Source organism: Talpa occidentalis, unplaced genomic scaffold (assembly GCF_014898055.3).
Source record: "Talpa occidentalis isolate TD23 unplaced genomic scaffold, MPIMG_talOcc4v2.1 talOcc4.2, whole genome shotgun sequence".
Classification (NCBI taxonomy): domain Eukaryota; kingdom Metazoa; phylum Chordata; class Mammalia; order Eulipotyphla; family Talpidae; genus Talpa; species Talpa occidentalis.
This window is the reverse complement of record NW_023602073.1, coordinates 37420002-37441359: the sequence shown is the minus strand read 5'-3', so window position 1 is coordinate 37441359 and position 21358 is coordinate 37420002. Positions and strand designations below refer to the sequence as shown.

The window sequence follows — 21358 nt, the reverse complement described above, 5'->3', positions numbered from 1 at the left end:
CCTCGGACTTGCGGACGCCCCTGATGAGCACCTTCGTGCCCGTGAGCGCGTGCAGCGCCAGCGTCACCTTGGCGTGGGAGCCCCGCCCCAGCTCCCGCAGCACCAGGTAGCTTTGCCCTTGCCGTCCCTGGGACATAGCGCCTGTGCGCTTGACTACGCTGACCACCCTCACCAGCCCTGACTGGTGATACAAATACAAAAAAAAAAAAAAAAAAACAAGGAAAATAAGGTAAAAAACAAAGAAAGAAAAATAAAATAACTAAAATAAATAGCCTAAACAAATAATTAAATAAATAAACAATAAATAAGCCCAAAGGAAACCAAAGACCCCAAAACAGGCTCTCACTGTCTCTCTCGGCGTCCGGAGTGCACAGGTCACTGTCCAGAGCTTCCCGGCTCCTGAGGACACAGGCGCAGTCCGGGCGGGCCTGATGCAGGCGGTGCCGGTGCCGTCACAAGGGCTCTTTGTGGCGTCAGAGCCACAGGCCACAGCCATTGGCAGAGGGAACCGCCAGCGGTTTCTCAGCCTTAACGAAAAAGCTGCCGCTTAACGACAACCCTTGGAATGCCCGAGAGGCCCTTTCATCTGTCCTGAGCAATCCCGTCCTGGGTTTTGGCTTTTCCAGGCGTCCCCATCCTGGCCCCGCCTTGTGCAGATGCTTTACTGTCGCGCTCACACTGTGGGGAGAACAGCAAACAGGGGGCGCAGGCGGTTGGGCGCGCGCTGGGGAGCTGTCCACAGCCTCTGCCGCGCCCGCGAGGGCCCACGTGGCGCGCAGACCCCTCCTGCCCCGCCCGCTGCTCCCCTCAGCAGTGGATTTCAGTCAGTCTGCCTGTTCTGTTCCAGGCTGTCTCTGGGGAATCCTCTCACCCTCCCGCGCATCTGGCCTGCACCCCGGTGCTTGTATAAATAAAATACATCTTTAAGAAAATTAAAAAAAAAAAAAGGCACAGTTACTGCTGTTGCAATGAACTAGTAAGGTTTAAATTCTAAAATTTTCAAGAGGTAATTTCAGGATTCTTTTTCAGCCTGTCTTTCTTTTTGGGGGGCTGTAATTGTGTCATGCAGTCAGTTTAGTAGAAAAATAACATTAAATAATAATACTATATGCACAAAAGTTCCTTTGAGAAGGAATATACTAACAAATCCAATAGGTCATAACAGTACCAGTGTGCTTAAAACTAAACAAAAATGTTAGGAAATTCAGAATACTTTGTTTTTTAGGTTGCTTTTAACACTTCAACCAAAATAAAGTGATTTAATAGTGATAAATATCAGGAAGTATAAGTATCATTGTTTTAATTCTATGTATATTACATATATCAATATGTGCACTTACATATATATTAATATCTGAGGAAGGAGATTTAGAGAGGCTAATTACTTTTTCCAAGGTTACCTATATATGATATTCACTCAAAAGAAACAATGACTAATTATTGAGAAACTACACTGTACTTTTGTAGAATTGATAGTGTTCTAGTGATCAAGATATAGAGATAAAACTGTTGTGATAAAATTGTTGTGATAAAACTGACTTTTCAGTGGCAGGGAATAAAAGCAATATAAATAAGTTTTAAAATATCCAACAGAGAAATAACAAATGGTGATAGGAACTGTACAAAGGATCGTAACAAACCAATTGAATTTTCAATGCCATTTAGGATAACATCAAAATATGAAACCCATCAGGATATTTTTAATAAAATGTATGTATCTGTAAAGCTATGAAAACATTATTCTTTCATGGAAACTATAAGACTTCAATAAATGACAATATGAACTCTATTGACAGACCAGGATGCCTACAGCAAAGTTTGGGAGAAAGCACAATTGCAGAGGGGAGCACAGAGAGGCAGAAAGGACGGAATCACCCTGCAGTAAGAAAAAGGAGGTCAGTGTTTCATGTGGACAAAGGAGAAGGAATTGTGAGATAAGGTCAAAGATAGTCACAGAAACTAGTCACTCAGAACTTCCTAATTCAGGGGGATGGCCTGAACTTCAACTAATTGTGAAAATGGAGAGAGGTGTTGGCGAGTGGAGTGAATTGAATAATTTGTGTTTGAGGAAAATCTCTTTGCATTGGGGAAACTAGATTGTAGGAGAACAAGATGCAACAGGGAAAACAACGGAGAAACTTGCAGTAGACAAAGAGAGAGGAGTGGGTCAGAGTGGTACTTTGCTTAGGATGTGAGCTAATAGGGCTGCTTTGGATGGATATAGAAAGTGAGGGAAAGACAGAAATTAAAGATGCTGCCAAACTTTCTATCTTGAGCAACTTGGTAGATGTAATTGCTATTTGCTTTTTTTCTTTTTTTAAAGATTTATGTATTTATTTATACAAGCCCTGGGTACAGTCAGAAGTGCGGGAGGGTAAGAGAATTCACCAGAGCCAGAGCAGAGAACAGAATAGGCAGAGTGACGAAATACACTGCTGAGGGGAGCAGCGGGCACAACAGGAGAGTTCTGTGGTGCCATGTGAGACCCTCGCTGGTGGCCAGGTATTGAACCGGCACTGCAGATTCTGTGGGCAGCTTCGCAACCTAGTACTCAACCGCTGCGCCACTAGGGGAGGCCCATGCTTTTTTTTTTTTTAAGTTTTATTTTTATTTGCTGAATTCAGAGAACAAAGAGTAGAGGTTTGGGTAGATGGAAGATTGGTGTAGTTGAAGAGGTTAGGTTCCATCTTCTTTTATAAGAAATCACACCACTCTATCTAACAAAGATTATTGATATAGAATGTTGTGGGGAAGAATCAAGGTGGAGGCCCTGTTGCAGGGGTGAAAGAGTTCACCAGAGACAGATGGGAAATACCAGGCGAATTTATTGAAATACACTGCTAAAAGAAGCAGAGGGCGAAACAGGAAGGGTGGACTGCTCAGAGTTTGGGTCCCAAGTCTCTACGCTTTAGAACCATTGACTGGTTAGGGTGACTAGTCTTGGGTGTGTCCTGACTGATGATCTGAATCAGCATAGAGGATCATCAGTTCTGGGCCTCACCAGCTTAAGGTCCATGTTTCCATGGCAGTTCCATCCACTCCCTTTATCATTCCAGCCTCCCAAACTTGCCTCTGGCCAAGGAGTGGGGGCTTGGTTTTCAAATTCTTAATGATACCTTGACAGACCAGAGGTGCAGGGGTGAAAAATTTCACCAGAGGCAAACTGGAGAACAGAAAAGGCACATTTGTTCAAATACACTGCTAAGAGAAGCAGCTAGGGAGACAGGAAAGATCTACAAGTGAAGAAAGATTTTGGGCTCCCTTTTATAAACAGTTTTGTCAGTTTTGCTTTGGGGAGTTAGTTTTGGGCTGGTTAGTACAGGGGTGTCTGATCCTGGGGGCTTGATCTTTGACCCAGAATGTGTCCTGGCCTTGCCTCCACATTCCTGGTCAAAGGGATCCATCTTACGGATTGGGACCCAGAGCAGCCTCATCAGTTCTCTCTGTGTTCAAGCCTCCCAAACCTTCCTGCTGGGCAAGGGGTAGGGGCTTAATTTTAACCTTATTTAACACTTCCCCACCATTTGGTTTCTGTTTTTCTGCCACAGTGGATAATTTCCTATATGCGATTTACATTCCCTCTTCTTGGTCTTCACCTGTCTGCATCCATTAAATTTGGAAGTCTCTACTGACAGAAACAATTCAAAGCATGCACTTTATGACTTAACACTCTTATATCAATAAGTGTCAAGTAAATTACCAAAAAGGGAACCCCAAATCCCCAAAGGCTAAACACGGAAGCAATTCTACATTTTCTTAAGAGAGAATTTCTGACAATTAAGTTGTAAGTTATGGTACAATCAAAAGAGCAAAAGGGGGTTGAATTGGGTTGCTTTATTTTTTTATTACTCATTCCCTGTCAAAACCATGTTTAATTACCAAATATTAAAACATGAGCCCATCAAATCAGCAAAAATAGTATAAATTCTGGAAAAAGGAAAGAAAATACTGTGATTTCCAGAGAAAGGATTATGTTGTCACTCCTGAAGTGCTGCACTGGTCTGGCACCTGCTCACTCATGTACAACCTAGGAGAGGGAATTAATAGCCCCTGTGGCGACCCTCGATCTATGGGAGATAGAAATCAGCGAGTAAATAGGTCCCTCCATCTTTCCTTCCATCGGTGGACAATTCTGAGGTGTATTCCACATCGCTCCTTAGAGGGCCCCAGGGAGATTGAACCCCAGTTGCCCATGGCAGTACCCAGGTCAGTAAAGCACCCAGGTATCAACTTTTCTTCCACTCCCTGCTTTATGTTTCCTGTTCCCAGGGTAATGAACCCAAATAAACTATTTGCATGCAAAACCTCAAGTTTTTTTCTGGCTAAGATACGTGTGTTACTTGGGGAAAATGGAGATGGGGATAAATCTGCTGATATGGGTGTGGAAAGGTATCCCAGGAAAATTATCATTTATGCTAAATGCTGTTTATGTAAAAACACATAGATATGTAAAGAGATGCATGCAAAAATGTCACGAAAATATTAATGCTTATTATTATGGTAAGATGACAAGATAATTTTTATTATATTTTTATATTTCAAAAGTTTCATATTTTATAAATGGTTTGAGTTGTTCACAATGAATGTGTGATATTTACATTATATAATTAGCGAAACGTAGTAAAAATGGGAGTACAAATAATGAGACAATAAATAGATCTTTGGGCCAAGGTGGTATTTCTCGCTTTAGACATCTACACATAACAATCTTTTTTTCCTGAAGCCAGAAAGCAAACCCATCTCTATAGAAGTAAATAGAAGTTTTACCTTGTCAAAACAAGTGTCCAGGCATGAGCAGAGCCCACTAGTTGCATAGCAAGGGCTGGACTTCAGTCTGAGCTCCACTGGAACCTCTTGCTATCCTCACACACCATCCTCCAACCTTGCTGAAATCACATAACTCCAACTCCCACTTGGAGAAAAAGAAAAAAAATGTCCTAAACTCTCAGGCATTTGGTATTTCCTCAAAATTCTCACTTATGAGAGATAACAAGAGGAATTAAATTGGCTTATTTGTTCCAAAGGCTGATTTGGGCCCTATGAGGAATGATGGCATCTATTTACAATTATCTTTCCTCCACTATCCCTCCCTCTGATCCACAGTTTCAAGTCTTTCATTTATAATTGTCCTTAATATAGCTTGGTTCAGTTCCTAACTAGAACGTGCAGTGGGAAGGAATTGGGACAGTGTTTTTGAGAGGTGGGGGAAGTGATTGAAGCCCTTTTATGAACCAGGATTTGAATTTTGGAAAATACAGGCAACTTTCTATTTCTTTTTAAAGATTTTTTTTTATTTATATAAGAACTGGAGTGTAGTCAGAGGCATGGGAGGGTGAAAGAATTCACCAGAGACAGAGCAGGGAGAAGAACAGGCAGACAGACAGAAGACACTGCTGAGGGCAGCAGCGGGAGAGGCAGGAGAGGTCTGCCGTGCCATGTGGGTTTCTCCCTGGGCGGCCGGGAATCGAACCCACACTGCAGAGGCTGCGGACAGCTTCACAGTGCAGTGTTCCACCCACTGCACCACCAGGGAGGCCCGCAACTTTCTATTTCACACCCCTCACAGAAGAAATCTTCAGGGTGAAGATTCTAAGTATGAAGGATTTTGAAATGTGTACTGGAATGAAGAGGGTTGGTGAAATCAGTTCCAAAATCATCAGGTGACAGCAGCTTCAAATATTAGTAAATCCTGACTTGAGAATTGAAGAAAATTTCCCACTGGGAAAAAAAAAATGGAATGAAAGTTGATACTTGGCACTTGATTCTACAATCCAGAAGAAAGAAAAGGCAAACTTCCTGCAAACATCAGTTTAGGGACTTAAACACACCAGAAGCATCGTTTTTCAACTTCAAGATGTATGTTTCTACCACCCAGTGGCGATTAAACAAACTGATGAACACTCTTTTAAGTTCAATATTCTTTATTGGAAACCATAACTTATAAGACAAACTATCAGGTCATCCCCAAATGCCGGGTTTTCCTTAAACCTCAGGTTCTCACCATCCCCGGCTGCAGGGGGCCTTTTTGGCCCAGTCAGATAAGGTACTAGCAAGCAGCTAAGAAAAAGGGCCTCACACCGTGGGGCTGAAGATTTAACAACCCTTTGCTTGTTGTTCTTGGTCACAAAAAAAGAGAAAAATTTATCAGAAAGTATATTAGGCAATAAATTACACGTATCAGCATATTGTAAGTGAACAGCACGGAAAATTATCTGTTTAGAAATTAGTTATTAAACAATTTGGCCCACTTGACAATGGGAGACAATTTATTGTACATGCCTGACAAGCAATCCAGCACAATTATAGTAGGTCCTTCTTTTGCCTTCTCTTGAAGCTTCTTGGGAAAGTTTTTTAATGAAGCTATTTGAGTTAAGGAGTTTTAGGTAGAAAAAGTTCTGATAGTTGAGTAGCAGCCGGTCCCCTGGCTGAAGGCCATGCGAATAAGAAAAGTCTTTTCTTGCTTAGGCTTTAGCTGATAGGGGTGTCCTGGCGGCTATCCACTGTCTTAGGTTATTGTTTAACTGAAACAATGAGTTTTAGTGTAAGGCTTAGTTTTTTATTAAACTCGAAGGTTGCCTTCTTGCTGAGAGCACGTAGTGGCCAAAAGTCTATGGAAAAAAGGATGCACTGATTGTTTCTGCTTTGTTTCTATGCACATGATATTGTCATCTCACGGCTTGCTAAAAATGTATAAAGAACCTGCTGAGTCTCTCGGCAGAAGATACTTGCACCTCATCCAGTGTCAGTGTCTCCTCACTGTCTCATCCCCTTCCCCTCAGTCCCTTTCGCTGCACCTAGACCGTCTTTTCCTTTCAAGGACTTCAGACCTGACATTTTGCTGAAAGCTGGTCTGCGGCAATCCCCCATTCCACATGGCTCCTTAGAGGGAGCAAAGAATAAAGTTTTGCCTTACCCTAGGCCTTAGCCTTCCTTTACCTTGTCAATAAGATGTTCTCAAGGCATGGTCCTGTTTTGAGGAGGCAGTGGGTGGGGCGTTCTGAGCTCGGGTGCCTGAATGTCTTAGGAGGCCTGTCTTCAGGATAATGCCAGGTTTGGGATGAGCTAGCCACCCGGATGGTGGAGGTTTCCATTTTCGTAATATTTTAATGTTATTTAGATATCCAAGCACTCCAGGAAGCTTCTAGGGAGCAGGAAATGTCCTCTTGGTCTTGGTCAGTGGGGCAGTGGTTATCAGGTTTATAAAATGTAAATACCAATTTTCATGCACTTGATTATAAATAAGATATATTTCAGTTTAAAGCGTTATTAAAAACATATACCTTTAAAATGTTCAGTGCCAGGGATAAAACCTCACACTGTTCTCCTCATGACTTTGGACTGTCACTGCAAAAACATTGACTTCTCCTAAGAGAAAATTAGAACTTAGAGAAGAAATGGATATTTAATTGCAAGATATTTTGATCGGAGACAGTTATTTCCATTTAGGTGATTCGTTTCTTTTCCTTTTTAACATCACATTTGATTTATAGTTGATAGTACCTTGGAATGCTATTTAGTTATAAAACTGGAAATGCTTAATTCTTGCTTTCTGGCTCCTTTCTTAGGATGTGACTTCCATGACCGTCCTTGGACAACCTGCTGACCATGCTGCAGGCCACTCTTGGCTGGAGCCTGCAGCCTGCATGGGGCAGTCCCGATGCCAGTGCACATGGCGGGGAGCCTAGCGGCAGCTGGCTTTTGCTCTCCTCCCCACCCATGCACCCTGGGCTCTTGAAACAGAAGAGGGTGCTCTCCAGACCACGGACCAGGTATGTATTTCCAATTTGGAATTGTTTGCTTTTGTTAAATCAGTCACTCTTTGGCCGACCTGCAAAAGCTGTTTTCTTCTCAGGGTTTCTGTTTTTGTTCACCTATGAAATGAAGGAGCTGGTCTGACTTAAATCACCTGGGGTGATTTAACCCAAACAAGAAAACAGGTGCTGTAGCAGACAGTGTTCAGTGCTTTGGTTAAAGAATGTCTGTCCCTTAGCTTTTTCATAGAGAGCATGTTTTTCAAAAACACATGCCTGGTGCAACAAGTTTCATCACCTCTACCTCACTGAGTGGCACTCAAAATACACTAGCTTGGCAACGAGGTGCTGTGAGTATGCTCTGTATCTTGCCCATCCCTCCCCCACCCCTCAAGTCATCCACTCTTTGTGAGAATAACTGAAACCATTGAGAGTTATTATTATTATCAAATGTTTATGAAATAATTTTGACCACAAGATATTGCTAAAAATACATATATAAAATATAAATGTGTATATATAAATATATGTATATAAATATATACAAATATGTGTGTGTATACAGAAATTCCTATTTCTCCTTCATACTGCTTTCCCCAATGACATCAATTTTTGTGGAACCTTCATTTAATAACATGATTACCCTTCCCCACTCTTATCCCCCAGCCATCAGTCTTGGATTCTGAAAAAATCCTACTCTCAAATGGCAGCATATTTGCAGCACAAGAATGAGAATCTGAGAATAAGGAGCCTTTCCTGGTTCCTGAGCCACAGCTTATTGTCTTTATGTGATATGGCTTCTCAAGGACATAAAAAAATTCCCTCAAACAAAAGCCAATGGTTTATTTATATAAAGTAGAGGCAATGAGCTCATGAATGCATGCATTTGCTTATTATTCTTCCTCGCAGAGGAGATGGATGGATGACTCTATTTATCTCTCTGTCTACATGTCTCTCTCTCTCCATATGCAAAGAAAAGTGGTTTAGGTTGAGGAAATCAGTGAGGAATGATAGGAGGACTTGGTTGAGATGTGGGAAACTGAAGACTTAGTCCCAGCCCTGCTTATAGAATGAACTTGGCAAGTCATTATCTGAGACATCATTTCCTCTACAATGAGGGAGGAAGGCTGGGGGGACGTGCAGTCAGAGGCTCAAACTGTACAACTCTAGGGAGTGACCTTGACAGGCTGGGCTTTCTCGGAAGCTGACTCCATGAAGGGGCTTAGCAGGAAGGCTGCTTATTCAGGAGGAACTGAGGAGCATCATTGACTCTGGTATATAGCTTTAGGCAATTTGAGGCAATTTTTCCTGGTGACACTTTCCAACTCTGGACAATAAGGTCTTCACTTAAGTGTTACAGGGCAAGAGAGGGACACCCCAGAACCCCCAAACCTGCCCATTCTAAATACGTTCTGCCGTCTGCCACACCAAGACAAAACATACAAGACCTTTAATGGAAAGTAACTTTAATACAATTAGTGTGCAGTACAGAAAAGACAAAGTATATAGTTTCCAAATCAGACACCTAAAGTTACCCATGCCCTCATGGGTGAATGCCCAGCCAAACTGGGTTGAACCAAAGCAGGGCCACTGAGGCCCAAAAAGTCTGCCACAAGTCTAAAGCACCTTCTGGTGGGGACCCATAGAAAAGGGTCAGAAACAGCCAGACAAGTCTGGAGGAAAAGTGCAAAATCAAAATCAAGATCAATGCTGCCATTGGTCTCTCACCCACATCTGTTTCAGTCCGTCTAGGACCAAACATCAAGCACAGCTTCTTCACATGTCTCTTCACTCCATGTGCCTCCTCTAGGTCTCCTTCTGGCTCTCTATCCTGCTTCCTTCCTTCTCCAGTCTCCTCTTCAGCTTCTTCTCTTTCCTGATCAGCTATAACCTCCCTTGGGTGGGGCAGGGAATCTGGCACTTCCCTTTTCCTGGGAAGCTCCCTGTTACAGAAGGACCATCTGGGAGGCCCATCACCATGTCCACCACAATGTGAAAGCATAAGGTTGCTGTTAGTAAAATAATAGGATCTTATCATTATGCGGATATTGGAGATCATGCCACTCTACCTCTCTGTGGAACAGTGGAGGAAAATGTGGGGTTCAGTGACTTGCCCATGATCACTCAGCAAGATTACAGCAAAATAAGTCTGTTCTTTCCAGAACAAGACTGTTCACATGGTATTCACCTGATGGAGGACAGGAATAGCAAAACTGCAAAGGCGGCCCCACAAGACCAGCAACATGGCTCACACAGGAATTGGGGGTAGAAGAGATTAGCATAGCTGTTGACACAGCTATGGAAACCAAGATCCTTAGGTGCCAAAGCCCAATTTACAAAGCATAAGATCCAAGCAGGTATCAAGCTGCTGTAGGCAGTGTCCAGAGCAAAGGTTCAAGGGTAAAGATATGGAGATCAAGTCCATTGTGGAATCTCCTGTCCTTTTCAGATTCTACATAGTTATCCAAAATGAGCAAATGGGCCTCCCTGGTGGCACAAAGGGTTAAGATGCAACCTATGAAGCTATCTGCAGCCACTGCAGGACGAGTTCCATCCCCAGCCAGGGAGCAACACACATGGTGCAGCAGACCTCTCCTGACTCGCCCGCTGCTCCCCTCAGCAGTGTATTTCAGTCAGTCTGCCTGTTCTGCTCCCCACTCTGTTTCTGGTGAAACCTCTCACCCCCCACACCTCTGGCCTGTACCCCAGCTCTTGTATGCATAAATAAATAGATCTTAAAAAAAAAATAAGCAACTAACCTAAGGATCACAAGGAGTAAGCCCCTCCCAAACAAGAGAAGACTTTATCAGTGCAGTCTCTGCACAGGCTCTGGGAGCAATCTCTCGGCCTTCTGTGCCTATGCAGGTGCTTCTTTTTACCAACCCTCTCCCTCTGCAGGGCAGCAGCTCCCTACCTGCCCGTGACCTGTACTTCCCCTCATTGACCTCCTTCAGCGGAGGCCGCTCTCCTCAAGGCCACCTGCCTGCAAACATGCAGGCCTCTCTTAGCCAACCTGTCCCTTTCAGGGCAGCTCTTCCTGCCTGCTTGTGTCTATGCAAGTGTCCTTTATTCTTCTGTCCTTTCCCTAACAAACCTGCTTTTTAAATATAACCAATGTCTCTGTTCTCGTGGAGGAACTTGCCTGGGAAACTCACCGCGTATTGCTGAAACGGGAGCTCTGGTGAAACCTTTCCCAGAGTGAGCCCAAGGACCCCGCACTCCAAACCCACTAACTCCAAAAAATCCCATCACACCTGCTGAACTCTCCACAGGAGCATAAAGAGGCAGGTCACAACTGTCCTGAGGGTGCCACACTGGCCTTGGCCTCGGTCACAGCCCAGGGGGTCTGGAGCTCTAGCCTGCATTTTATGACAACTCTTCTACTCCCAGAGCCTCAGCCTTTCAAAGAAAGTGGCATTCATGCCTCTTGCTTCCTTGGTGCCTGTTCAGGGAATTTTTTCAAGTTGATCCTTTCTCCTTGGCGCCTGGTTAAAAAAGGGGGACTTAAAAAATGCATTAGGATTAAGCCCAGTAGTGATGGTGCCTTGGTGCCTTCGGCCATATGGGAAATTCTTCAATTCATCATGGAAAGCTGGATTGACAGAAAACAGGGCCAAGCCTGAGAGGATCAGGAACTGGCATTTTCCCCCCAGATTTGCACAATTCACCCGCAAGCATCTCTGGGGCTTGAGCTTAAGAGGCCCCAGGTGGCTAATAGTTAACTTTGGGGTTTGTGTTCAGAACCAGTCTCTGTGACTGGCAGCACTTGGGGTGGGGGTAGGAGGCAGGAACCAGAGGTAAAACTGCCAGAAATGGTTACATTTTGTAAGTAATGTATCTTATCTTGTTCCATTCAGAGAGGAAAAGAAAACATCAGCCTCAGAGCCAAACCTATTTCTGGGGTTAATCCATCTCTGTACAGCTACTCCCTGTAAATCTCTCTTGCATTAGATTCCAGGTGCTTTAGACTAATTAATGCACACACTGTGTTTCTGGGAAATTTAATAAGAGCTGGCAGTGTCTCTTGTAATTCGTGTTTCTGTGTCTTACCTCCACATCATGCGTTCATATGGAAATTAATTTAGTGCTCATCAGATAGCAGAGAGAATGGTCAAGGTGTGGGTTTCTCTTAAGCATTGTTGAAAGTTCTTCCCCCACCCTCCTGCAGGTGAATACTTAATATTATCCAAACAGGGAGAAACTACCTTGCTGCCAATACACAGGAATGATTTTAGAGCTGAAGGTGTAACAAGGCAATCCCCAGGAAAGGGAGTTTCCAGGTTCCTTGTGATACCGGAATTGTCAGGCCTAGTCTTCCAGCCTGGAACAGATCCCAGGCTGCAGGTGCAGCACTGAGTCCCAGCCACTAGACCCCCACGGGTTGGTGTCTCAGGAAGCCACAGCAGGAACTTCGCAGACTCTCAGGCAAGCAAGCAAGAAGAGGCAGGTTTGTTTTGAGAAAGAAAAAGTTTATTGAGGAGAAAATCCCTAAATTCTTCAGAGGTCCCCTCCTGCACTGTCCCTAAAACTGCCTAATTTCTAGCTTGCCCTGTGTCTCACTTGCCCTGTCATGGAAGTGTGGAGCTGAGCAGGGACGGGGAGCAAGAGAAGGCAGGAGAAGGAAGGAAGGGGATACCAAGACCAGCACCTGGAGGAGACAGTGAGCAGGAGACACGTGAAGAAGCTGTACTTGCTCCTTGGCCTGGGCTTGTATCAGGAACTTGGGGGACATGGAAGGAGACAATTGAAAGAGACAGAGATGTGGGGAAGAGACCTGTGGGGAGGCTGACACCGGCAGCCTTTATATTGATTTGGGTTTTGATTTTGATTTTGCGTGTTTCTTTTTATTTATTTATTTATTTAGTTTTTTATTTTATTTTTATGCAAGATCTGGGGTATAGGCCAGGTGCAGGGGAGGGTGAGAGAATTCACCAGAGACAGAGTGGGGAGCAGAAAAGGCAGAAGGACCAAAGACACTGCTGAGGGGAGCAGCGGGCGATGCAGGAGAAGTCTGCCGCGCCATGTGGGTATCTCCCTGGCCTGCCAGAATTGAACCCACACCGCAGAGGCTGCAGACAGTTTCACAGCCCTGCGCTCAGCCCGCTGCGCCACGGGGAAGCCCTGATTTTGCTCTTTTCCTTCTAGACTTTCCTGGCCCCTTTTGCCCCTTTCCTATGGGCCCCCACCAGGAAATGCCTTAGACTTGCGTCCTGTTTTGAGCTAACTCTGTTTGCCTGGGCATTTACCCACAAGCGCATGGGTGGTAGTTTTTGGTGCTTGATTTGGAAACTGTATTCTTCCTGTTTTTCTTCTCTTTATTGCACACTAATTGTATTAAAGTTGTTTTTCAGGGCCTCCCCGGTGGAGCAGCGGTTGAGCGCTGGGTTGTGAAGCTGCCTGCAGCCTTTGCAGCGCTGGTTCGATCCCCGGTTGCTCCCGGTCACCGGAGGAGGGTCCCGCATGGCCCGCAGACCTCTCCTGCCGCCCGCTGCTCCCCTCAGCAGTGTACTTGGTCAGTCTGCCTGTTCTGCTCCCCGCTCTGGCTCTGGTGAATTCTCTCACCCTCTCGCGCTTCTGACTGTACCCAGTGCTTGTATAAATAGATAAATAAATAAATCTTTAAAAAAAAAATAAAGTTGTTTTCCATTGAAGCTTTTATGCACTGGAGCACGTTTTGTCTTGATGTGCTGGGTGGCAGAACCTATTTAGAGCAGACAGGTTTGGAGGTCCTGGGGTACCCCTCGTCCTCCTGTAACAAAGGGATTCCTTCACTTTTCACATCTGGACTTGACCTGGCCCTCCATGGCCAGTGTGTTCCCATCACGCCCTGCCATGCACTACCTGGGAACCCTCTAACTTAGCTGACCTCTAGACACTTCCTAAATGTTCATTCTTTTCTAGGCCTTCTCGTCCCTTAGTATATGCTGGTCCCTTTGCCTGGACCATCTTTCTCTGCCTTCTTCACTAGAGAAACATCTGCTTCTCCTTGAAGGCTCCTAAAATGTCATTCCTCTGAAGGATTGGAGTTGGGATTCCTCAATAATGAAGGTGTCATAGGGTTGCTGGTGGGAGACAAGCCTGCATGAGGAAACCCCAGGTAGCTGAGAAACTGATTCATTGTTCTCCCTCCCTGGAGAGATTCTTACAGGGGTCCTGCTCTTGCTTATTTGCTGCAGGGGGTCTTGTTGCCCCAGCCGGATAGGATACTGACAAGCAGCAAAGAGAAAGGGCCTCACACCGTGGGGCTGAAGATCTGGCATCCCTTCGTTTTTTGTTCTTGGTCATAGAGAGAGAAAAATTTATTAGAGAGTATATTGGGCAGTGGATTGTACGTGTCAGCAGACTGTGGGTGGATGGTGTGGAAAATTGTCTGTTTAGAAATTAGTTATTAAACAATTTGACCCACTTGACAATGGGAGACAATTTATTGTACATATCTGACAAGCAAACCAGCACAACTATTATAGTAAGTCCTTCTTTTGCTTTTTTAGAAGTTTCTTAGGAAAGTTTTAAAATGAAGTTAACTGTGTTAAGTTTCTAGGTAGAAAAAGTTCTGATAACTGAGTAGCAGCCGGTGCCGGCTGAAGGCCATGCGAATAAGGAAAGCCTTTTCTTGCTTAAGCTTTAGCTGATAGGGGTGTACTGGCGGCTATCCACTGTCTTAGGAATTGTCTAGCTGAAATCATAAGTTTTAGTGTTAGGTTTGGTTTTTTATCTATTGACCTTGAAGGCTACCGTCTAGCTGAAACCTGTAGGAGCCAGTAGTCCATGGGAATAGAATACTCTGATTGTCTCTGCTTTACACATGATAATGCATTTTTTTTCTGATTACTAAAATTGAATAAAGAAAGACCTGCTGAGTCTCTCAGCAGAAGATACTTGCACCTCATCCAGTGTCAGTGTCTCCTCACTGCCTCATCTCCTTCCCCTCAGTCCTTTACACCGTACCTAGGCCGTCTTTTCCTTTCAAGGACTTCTGACCCGACATTTTGCCAAAAGCTGGTCTGCGGCACTTATTCAAGTAGGCCATCTGTGACTGCTTGCACTGTTTTCATTTGGCATTACTGGGCGGATTGTCAATAATTCCTTATGGGACCTGCTTTACCCTTGTTGGCTACCAGAACTTAGCAGGCCTAGAAAAGCAGTGGGGGTGGGGGGACAATGAAAAAGAAGGCGGGGAAGACAGGGGGTAGCTAATGAGTCTCCTCAGTGAGCACACAAAACAGTGAAGGAATGAAATATAAGCAGGAAGTGAATTTGCTTCCAAGGGAAAATGGGTGGAAAATTATTTTTCCTCTGCTTTGGATTTCATTTTTAAAAAATGCCTTTCTCTTGGGCCTCCCCTCGTGGCGCAACAGTTGAGCGCTAGGCTGCGAAGCTGCCTGAAGGCTCTGGAGCACCAGTTTGATCCCAGCCACCGGTGAAGGTCCCACATGGCGCACAGACCTCTCCTGCCGCCCGCTGCTCCCCTCAGCCGTGTATTTCGTCAGTCTGCCTGTTCTGTTCTCCACTCTGGCTGTGGTGAATTCTCTCACCCTCCTGCACTTCTGATTGTACCTAGTGCTTGCATAAATAAATAAATAAATAAATCTTTTTAAAAAAATACCTTTCTCTTTAGTGGAGAAAAAAAAAATTTAAAGGTAAACCCACGATGAGGCACCACTTCATGCCCAAGAGAAAAGCCCATCTTGAAATAAAAAAAGACATCCCCTGCTCATGGATTGGAAGAATAAACATTATTAAAATGGCCATCCTACCAAAAGCAATTTACAGATTCAATGCAATTCCAATCAAAATTTCAATGACATTCTTCAAAGAAATAGAACAATTATTGATGAAATTCATATGGAATCACCAAAAACCCCAAATAGCCAAAGCTCTCCTGAAATAAAAAAGAAGGGAATGGAGGCATCTCACTCCCAGACTTCAAACTATACTACAAAGCCATAATCATCAGAACTGCATAGTATTGGACCAAGAACAGACACACGGACCAATGGAACCAAATAGAAAATCCAGAAATAAACCCACAGATTTATGGTCAGCTAATCTTTGACAAAGGAGCAAAGAATATGCACTGGAGCAAAGAAAGTTTGTTCAATAAATGGTGCTGGGAAAACTGGGTCACTACATGCAAAAGAATGAAGCTTGACTACTACCTCACACCATGCACAAAAACCAACTCAAAATGGATTAAAGAACTAGACATAAGACCTGAAAATACATAGAAGGAAATACAGGTGAAACACTACATGACATGTATCTCAAAGACATCTTTACAGACACATCACCCAAAGCAGTGAGAGTGAAAGCAAAGATTAACAGCTGGGACGACATCAAATTAAAGAGTTTCTGCACAGCAAAAGAGACAATAACCAAAACAAAGAGAAATCCCACCAACTGGGAGAAAATTTTTGCACACAACACTAATGATAAAGGACTGATCACAAAAATCTACAAAGAGCTGATGAGACTCAACAAAGCAAAGAAAATAATCCAGTGAAAAAATGTGCAGAAGAGCTAAAAAGAAACTTCTTCAAAGAGGAAATGCAAATGGCCAACAGGCATATGAAAAAATGTTCAACATCACTTGTAATCAGGGAAATGCAAGCCAAAACTACAATGAGATACCATCTTACACCAGTGAGAATGGCATATATTAAAAAACTAGCAACAACAAATGTTGGTGAGGTTGTGGAGAAAAAGGAACTCTCCTGCATTGCTGGTGGGAGTGCAAACTGGTCCAACCACTATGGAGAGCTGTGTGGAGATTACTTGACCTACTAAAGATAGAGCTTCCATAGGATCCAGCAATTCCACTCCTAGGTATTTACCCAAATGACACAGAAACAGTAATTCCAAAGGTCACCTGCACACCTTTGTTTATAGCAGTACTATTTACAATAGCTAAGCTATGGAAACAACCCAAATGCCCAAAAATAGATGACTGGATCAAGGAGATGTGGTACATATACACAATGGAATATTACTCAGCAATCAAAAAAGATAAACACATGCAGTTTGCAGCAACATGGATAGAGCTAGAAGGGATCATGCTCAGCGAAATAAGTCAGAAAGAAAAAGAAAAATACCAGATGGTCTCACTCAGAGCAGGAATTTAAAAACCTAAATAAGGGACCAGGAAAAAAGACTAATTAATACAAAGTAAAAATCAAAATCAACAAGCAACTATAAACCAGAGACACCCTATGGGGGGGCAGGGAGAGGAAGGACTCGGGTCAAAATAAAGGAGGGGGTGCAATTGTATGGGCAATATAACCAAAATGAAAATGCAGACATTGTGCAAAAATGAAAAATGATATAAGAATTATATAAAATAAAATATTAATTTAAAAAAGAAAAAAAAAAGAAATGCTTTTATTCTTTGGTGCAGCAGGAACATTGCTCCTCAAATTGTTTTCGCCCGTGGGATGAGGAGATGTTGAGTGTTCTAACCTCAGTGTCTCTGACATTTACATCCATGAGCTCCTACAAAGATTCACTTCTAAGACATCGTGGTTGTTTGAATGATTGTTCCCAAAAGGTATTGATTAATGGATCCATGTTCACCCCCAAAGAAATTTCTAATGGGCTGCAACAAGGTTCTATCTGTAACTCTGTACACTTTATCATTCACTCACGAAGATGTGAAAGTCAGACTCTGGATAATTAGAATACAAAAGCAATGGATATAGGCTGCAAAGGTGTTCTGAAGTTCAGTTAGTAAAAATGATGTCATAATCATAAGAATAGAACAGGACTTGAGACTAAACTGAGGTTTAAATATAAATGTTAATGTGGGTTAAACTAATTGCTATTCAAAAAAAAAAAAAAAAAGAAAACTAAAACAATGTGTTCTCCAGTGAACACTGGCAGGGCTGTCCTTCCAGCACATCTTTTCTAGAAATTAACTCTCTACCTATACAGAATGGTAGCCACATAAGCACTTAAGGTACAACATGACGTAGGTGATAAGACCAGAAGTGGACACTTGACCCAAGAAAGAGAATCTATTTCTGAGGATTCCAAAATCAGATCTGAGAATGGTAAGACAGTCCCTTTTAGGAAGTCTGGGGTCTAAGAAGTAAAACCTTGGGTTGGCAGGTAGCCATGTCTCCACTATGGGGGCAACACAGGGATCTGATCTGTATAGACAGGAACAGGAGAGGCTTCTTTCTAATTTTAGTTTCCTTGGGTCAGTTGCTTCTGTGGCTGAGGTGCATCTTTATCTCTTAGTGTCATTCTACTGTAATAACATGACAGAATCTAGTAAATTCCCTTTTAACTCAAGCTAATTAAGTTTCTGTCATTTGCAACACAAAATGTCAGTAATAATATTTAAACTTGACCTCCAACATCGTGTCTGGAATAAGGGTGGAATAATAATAAAGTATTAAATCTCTAGGTAGTACTAATAAAGTATTAAATCTAAGCTCTACCCTGATTATACTACGGTGGACTACAGTGGTCATTTCCAGGTTCAGTTTTCTAAAGATGACTGTCAAGGGGTAGGTCTGAAGGAAGAGGATGTAGCTGTACAGAAATGTTTGAAGAGTTGTCATGTGGAAAACAGGGAAGCTGGTCTGTGTTGTCCAATGAACAAAACTGACAGCAAAAGTTGAAGGCTGGAATGTAATATACAAGTTTCCTTTCTCAGTATTAGAGCTATCCAATAATGGATGGATTATCTAGTGGAAGATCAAGGCCATCATCAATGGGAAGATTGCCTCACAATTTGTATATTTACTTATTTGGTAATTTGAAATAGGTAGCAATTAATTGTTAGTTTATAATTTATTGAAGATTTTCCATACGTGAACTGTTGTGTTTGACATATGCTTTATATGAATTTACTCATGTAAACTTCATAATGATCATATGAAATAAGGAATGCCATATCCATTAAAATTATTTATCAACTATTGTGACAAAGGGTAATATTGTGGCAATTTTTAAAATGCAAAAGCTAATTTCTGGAATGATGCTACTGTTCGTTTCAATTGTCATAAGTACTTGTAATTTTACCATTACATGGAATATTTTAGGTTAATAGATAGTTCTCAATTTTGACTCAATTCTATAACAAATTGTAACCTTTCAGATTTTTAATAAGTATAAGCTATAGCACTTCCCTTTCCATTATGATTAAGTTAGTTATAATTACTCAATTAACTCCCTGTTGTGCTTTCAGGAAGTGGTGAATAATGTGGTGAATAATGTCCTTTCATTTTTTTACATAGTAGGAAAACTGACTCTTGTCTTAATATTTCAGAGTTGTGAAATTCAATTATTTCATCTTTCATAGGTAGGTAAGACATGGAGTTTTACTTATTTATTTACTATGAATCAAATCCCCAAATCTTTAAATTTATCTGCTCCATAAAGATTCCAAAACAAACTACTAAGTGGTCTGCTTAACATCAGATTGAATGTGGAGGGAAGATAACCCAAAGTAGATAAGTAGCCCAACTTACCATATTCTTTATAAAATAACAAAATATTATCTATCACACTAAATTCTAACATACATTTTTTAGAGACTACAGAAATAAACCCATACTTATATGGACAATTAATCTATGACAAAGGAGCCAAAGGAAACTTTCTTCAACAAATGGTACTAGGAAAACTGGACAGTCACATGCAGAAAAATGAAACTAGATCACTGTCTCATACCACATACAAAAGTTAACTCAAAATGGAATAGAGATGTGGATGTAAGATCTGAAATCATAAAAAATACATAGAAGAAAACATAAGCAGAACACTCTACTACATTGACTTCAGGGATGTATTTGGGAATTGACTCCAACGGCAAGGTAAACAGAAGCAAAAATAAACAAATGGGATGACACCCAACTGAAAAGTTTGCACAGTGAAATAAACTATCATTAAAATAAAAAGATGCCCCACTGAGTGGAAGAAAATATTTGTATTTTCTAATATCAAAGATCTACAAAGATCTACAAAATCAGCAACAAAAATTATCCAATAAAATAGACGCTTCTCCAAACAAAACATATAGATGACCAGCAGGAACATGAAAAAATGTTCATCATCACTTTTCATCATATGTAAATCAAAACCACAATGGGTTACCACCTTACATTGTGAGAATGACCCATATTGATAAGACCAGAACAAGTGTTGGGGAGGATGTTGGTGGGATGCAGACAGGGCTAGCCCTTATAGAAAACAGTATGGAGTTTGCTCAAAATATTAAAAACAGATCTGATGGTTGATCCAACATTCCTAGGTATCTATCTGAAGTTACTTAGGTATGCACTAGAAGAATTACAAAAAGACTAATTCAAAGGGATATTTGCACTCCTATGTTCGCTACAGCACTATTTGCATTGGTTATAGAAATAACCTCAGTGCCCAAGGATAGATGAGTGGGTAAAGAAGTTGTGGCATACATGTACAATGAATATTACTCAGTTTAAAAAGATGAAAATTTGCCAGAACAACATGCATAGAACTGGAGGGGATTATGCTAAGGAACTAAGAAGAAGAAAGACAAATACTGGATGATTTGATTCATATATGAAATACAGAGAAATAAACAAAAGGAACAGACAAAACTAATAAAAACAAACTAGAAATATGGCTGCAGAATAGAGGCTACAGAGGGGATGAGTGGGAAGGAGGCTCAGTGGTCTATGGAGAGGATTCTGGGTATACATGTGTGGTAGGCATGGTGTGGAAACATATAGCTTATGAGGCGTGAACCTATATCCCTAAATTATATACAGTGTTGTAAATCAATGTTCCCTCAAAAAGTTATAGAAACATTAAAATATATTTTAGCTTAGAGAAACTCTGTAATTATCAATTTAATTTTAAACCCAATTTTTTTACCAGACACTATAAAAATTCTGCTACAGTACAAGATTTTTGCTTAATTTCCTCATTCTCTTTTCCTCGTTTGTCCTACATTTTTTTTTCTTTTTAAAATGTCTGCTTAAAAGACTATACATAAATATACAAAGATCATAGCTAAACCAGATGCAGAGAGACTACAGTTAATGACAAATGCTGGAGATTCTTTTCCAGTTAAATATTGAGGACCAGGCGGCTGAGTAGGCCTAACAAAAGAACACATGCTTATGAGGGTTACAAAGATGGAGTAAGAAGAACTAGTTCTCATTTGGATAAAATTAAGTTATTTAATGAAAGCATGTAAGAAGGATTTGAAATCAAAGTAAAAGTGAAATTAAGTTAAATCATTTATTCACTCCTATACAAAAGGGAAATGTTTTTGCAATTTGTAAAATTTCTTTTCAAAATTAATGCTTAGGACAAATGCTAGTATTTGGTGCCTTACAGCTGCATGTAGTAAATGAACTGTCCATGTAGTTTGACTTCACCCAGAAGCTAAGGACCTCAGAAGCATTTTAAGATGTTTGTGAAACACAAATGAAGTGAGTCATCAGAGATATGCTGCAATATGTGTTGAGATACATGCTCATACATGTGGATAATATTTGTTCTCAAGCAGATGAATATTGCTGTTGCCAAAGTGGTCACTATTTAAAAAGTAATCAAATGAAAACAAGATAACTACTTTTGTTAGGCAAGGTAGCACTGTTTTGTCTTAAATTTAT

The 21358-nt window shown here is 41.7% G+C and overlaps 1 long non-coding RNA gene across 1 annotated transcript in view; it reads left to right on the top strand.

Annotated features, from left to right (window-relative positions):
* The first annotated feature begins 1666 nt into the window (after window positions 1-1666).
* LOC129146298 (uncharacterized) overlaps window positions 1667-21358 on the top strand; it is a 41666-nt gene continuing 21974 nt past the window's right edge. Inside the window, exon 1 of the long non-coding RNA XR_008552860.1 lies at window positions 1667-1895. This is a non-coding gene — a long non-coding RNA (uncharacterized LOC129146298). The remainder of the gene's footprint in view (window positions 1896-21358) is intronic.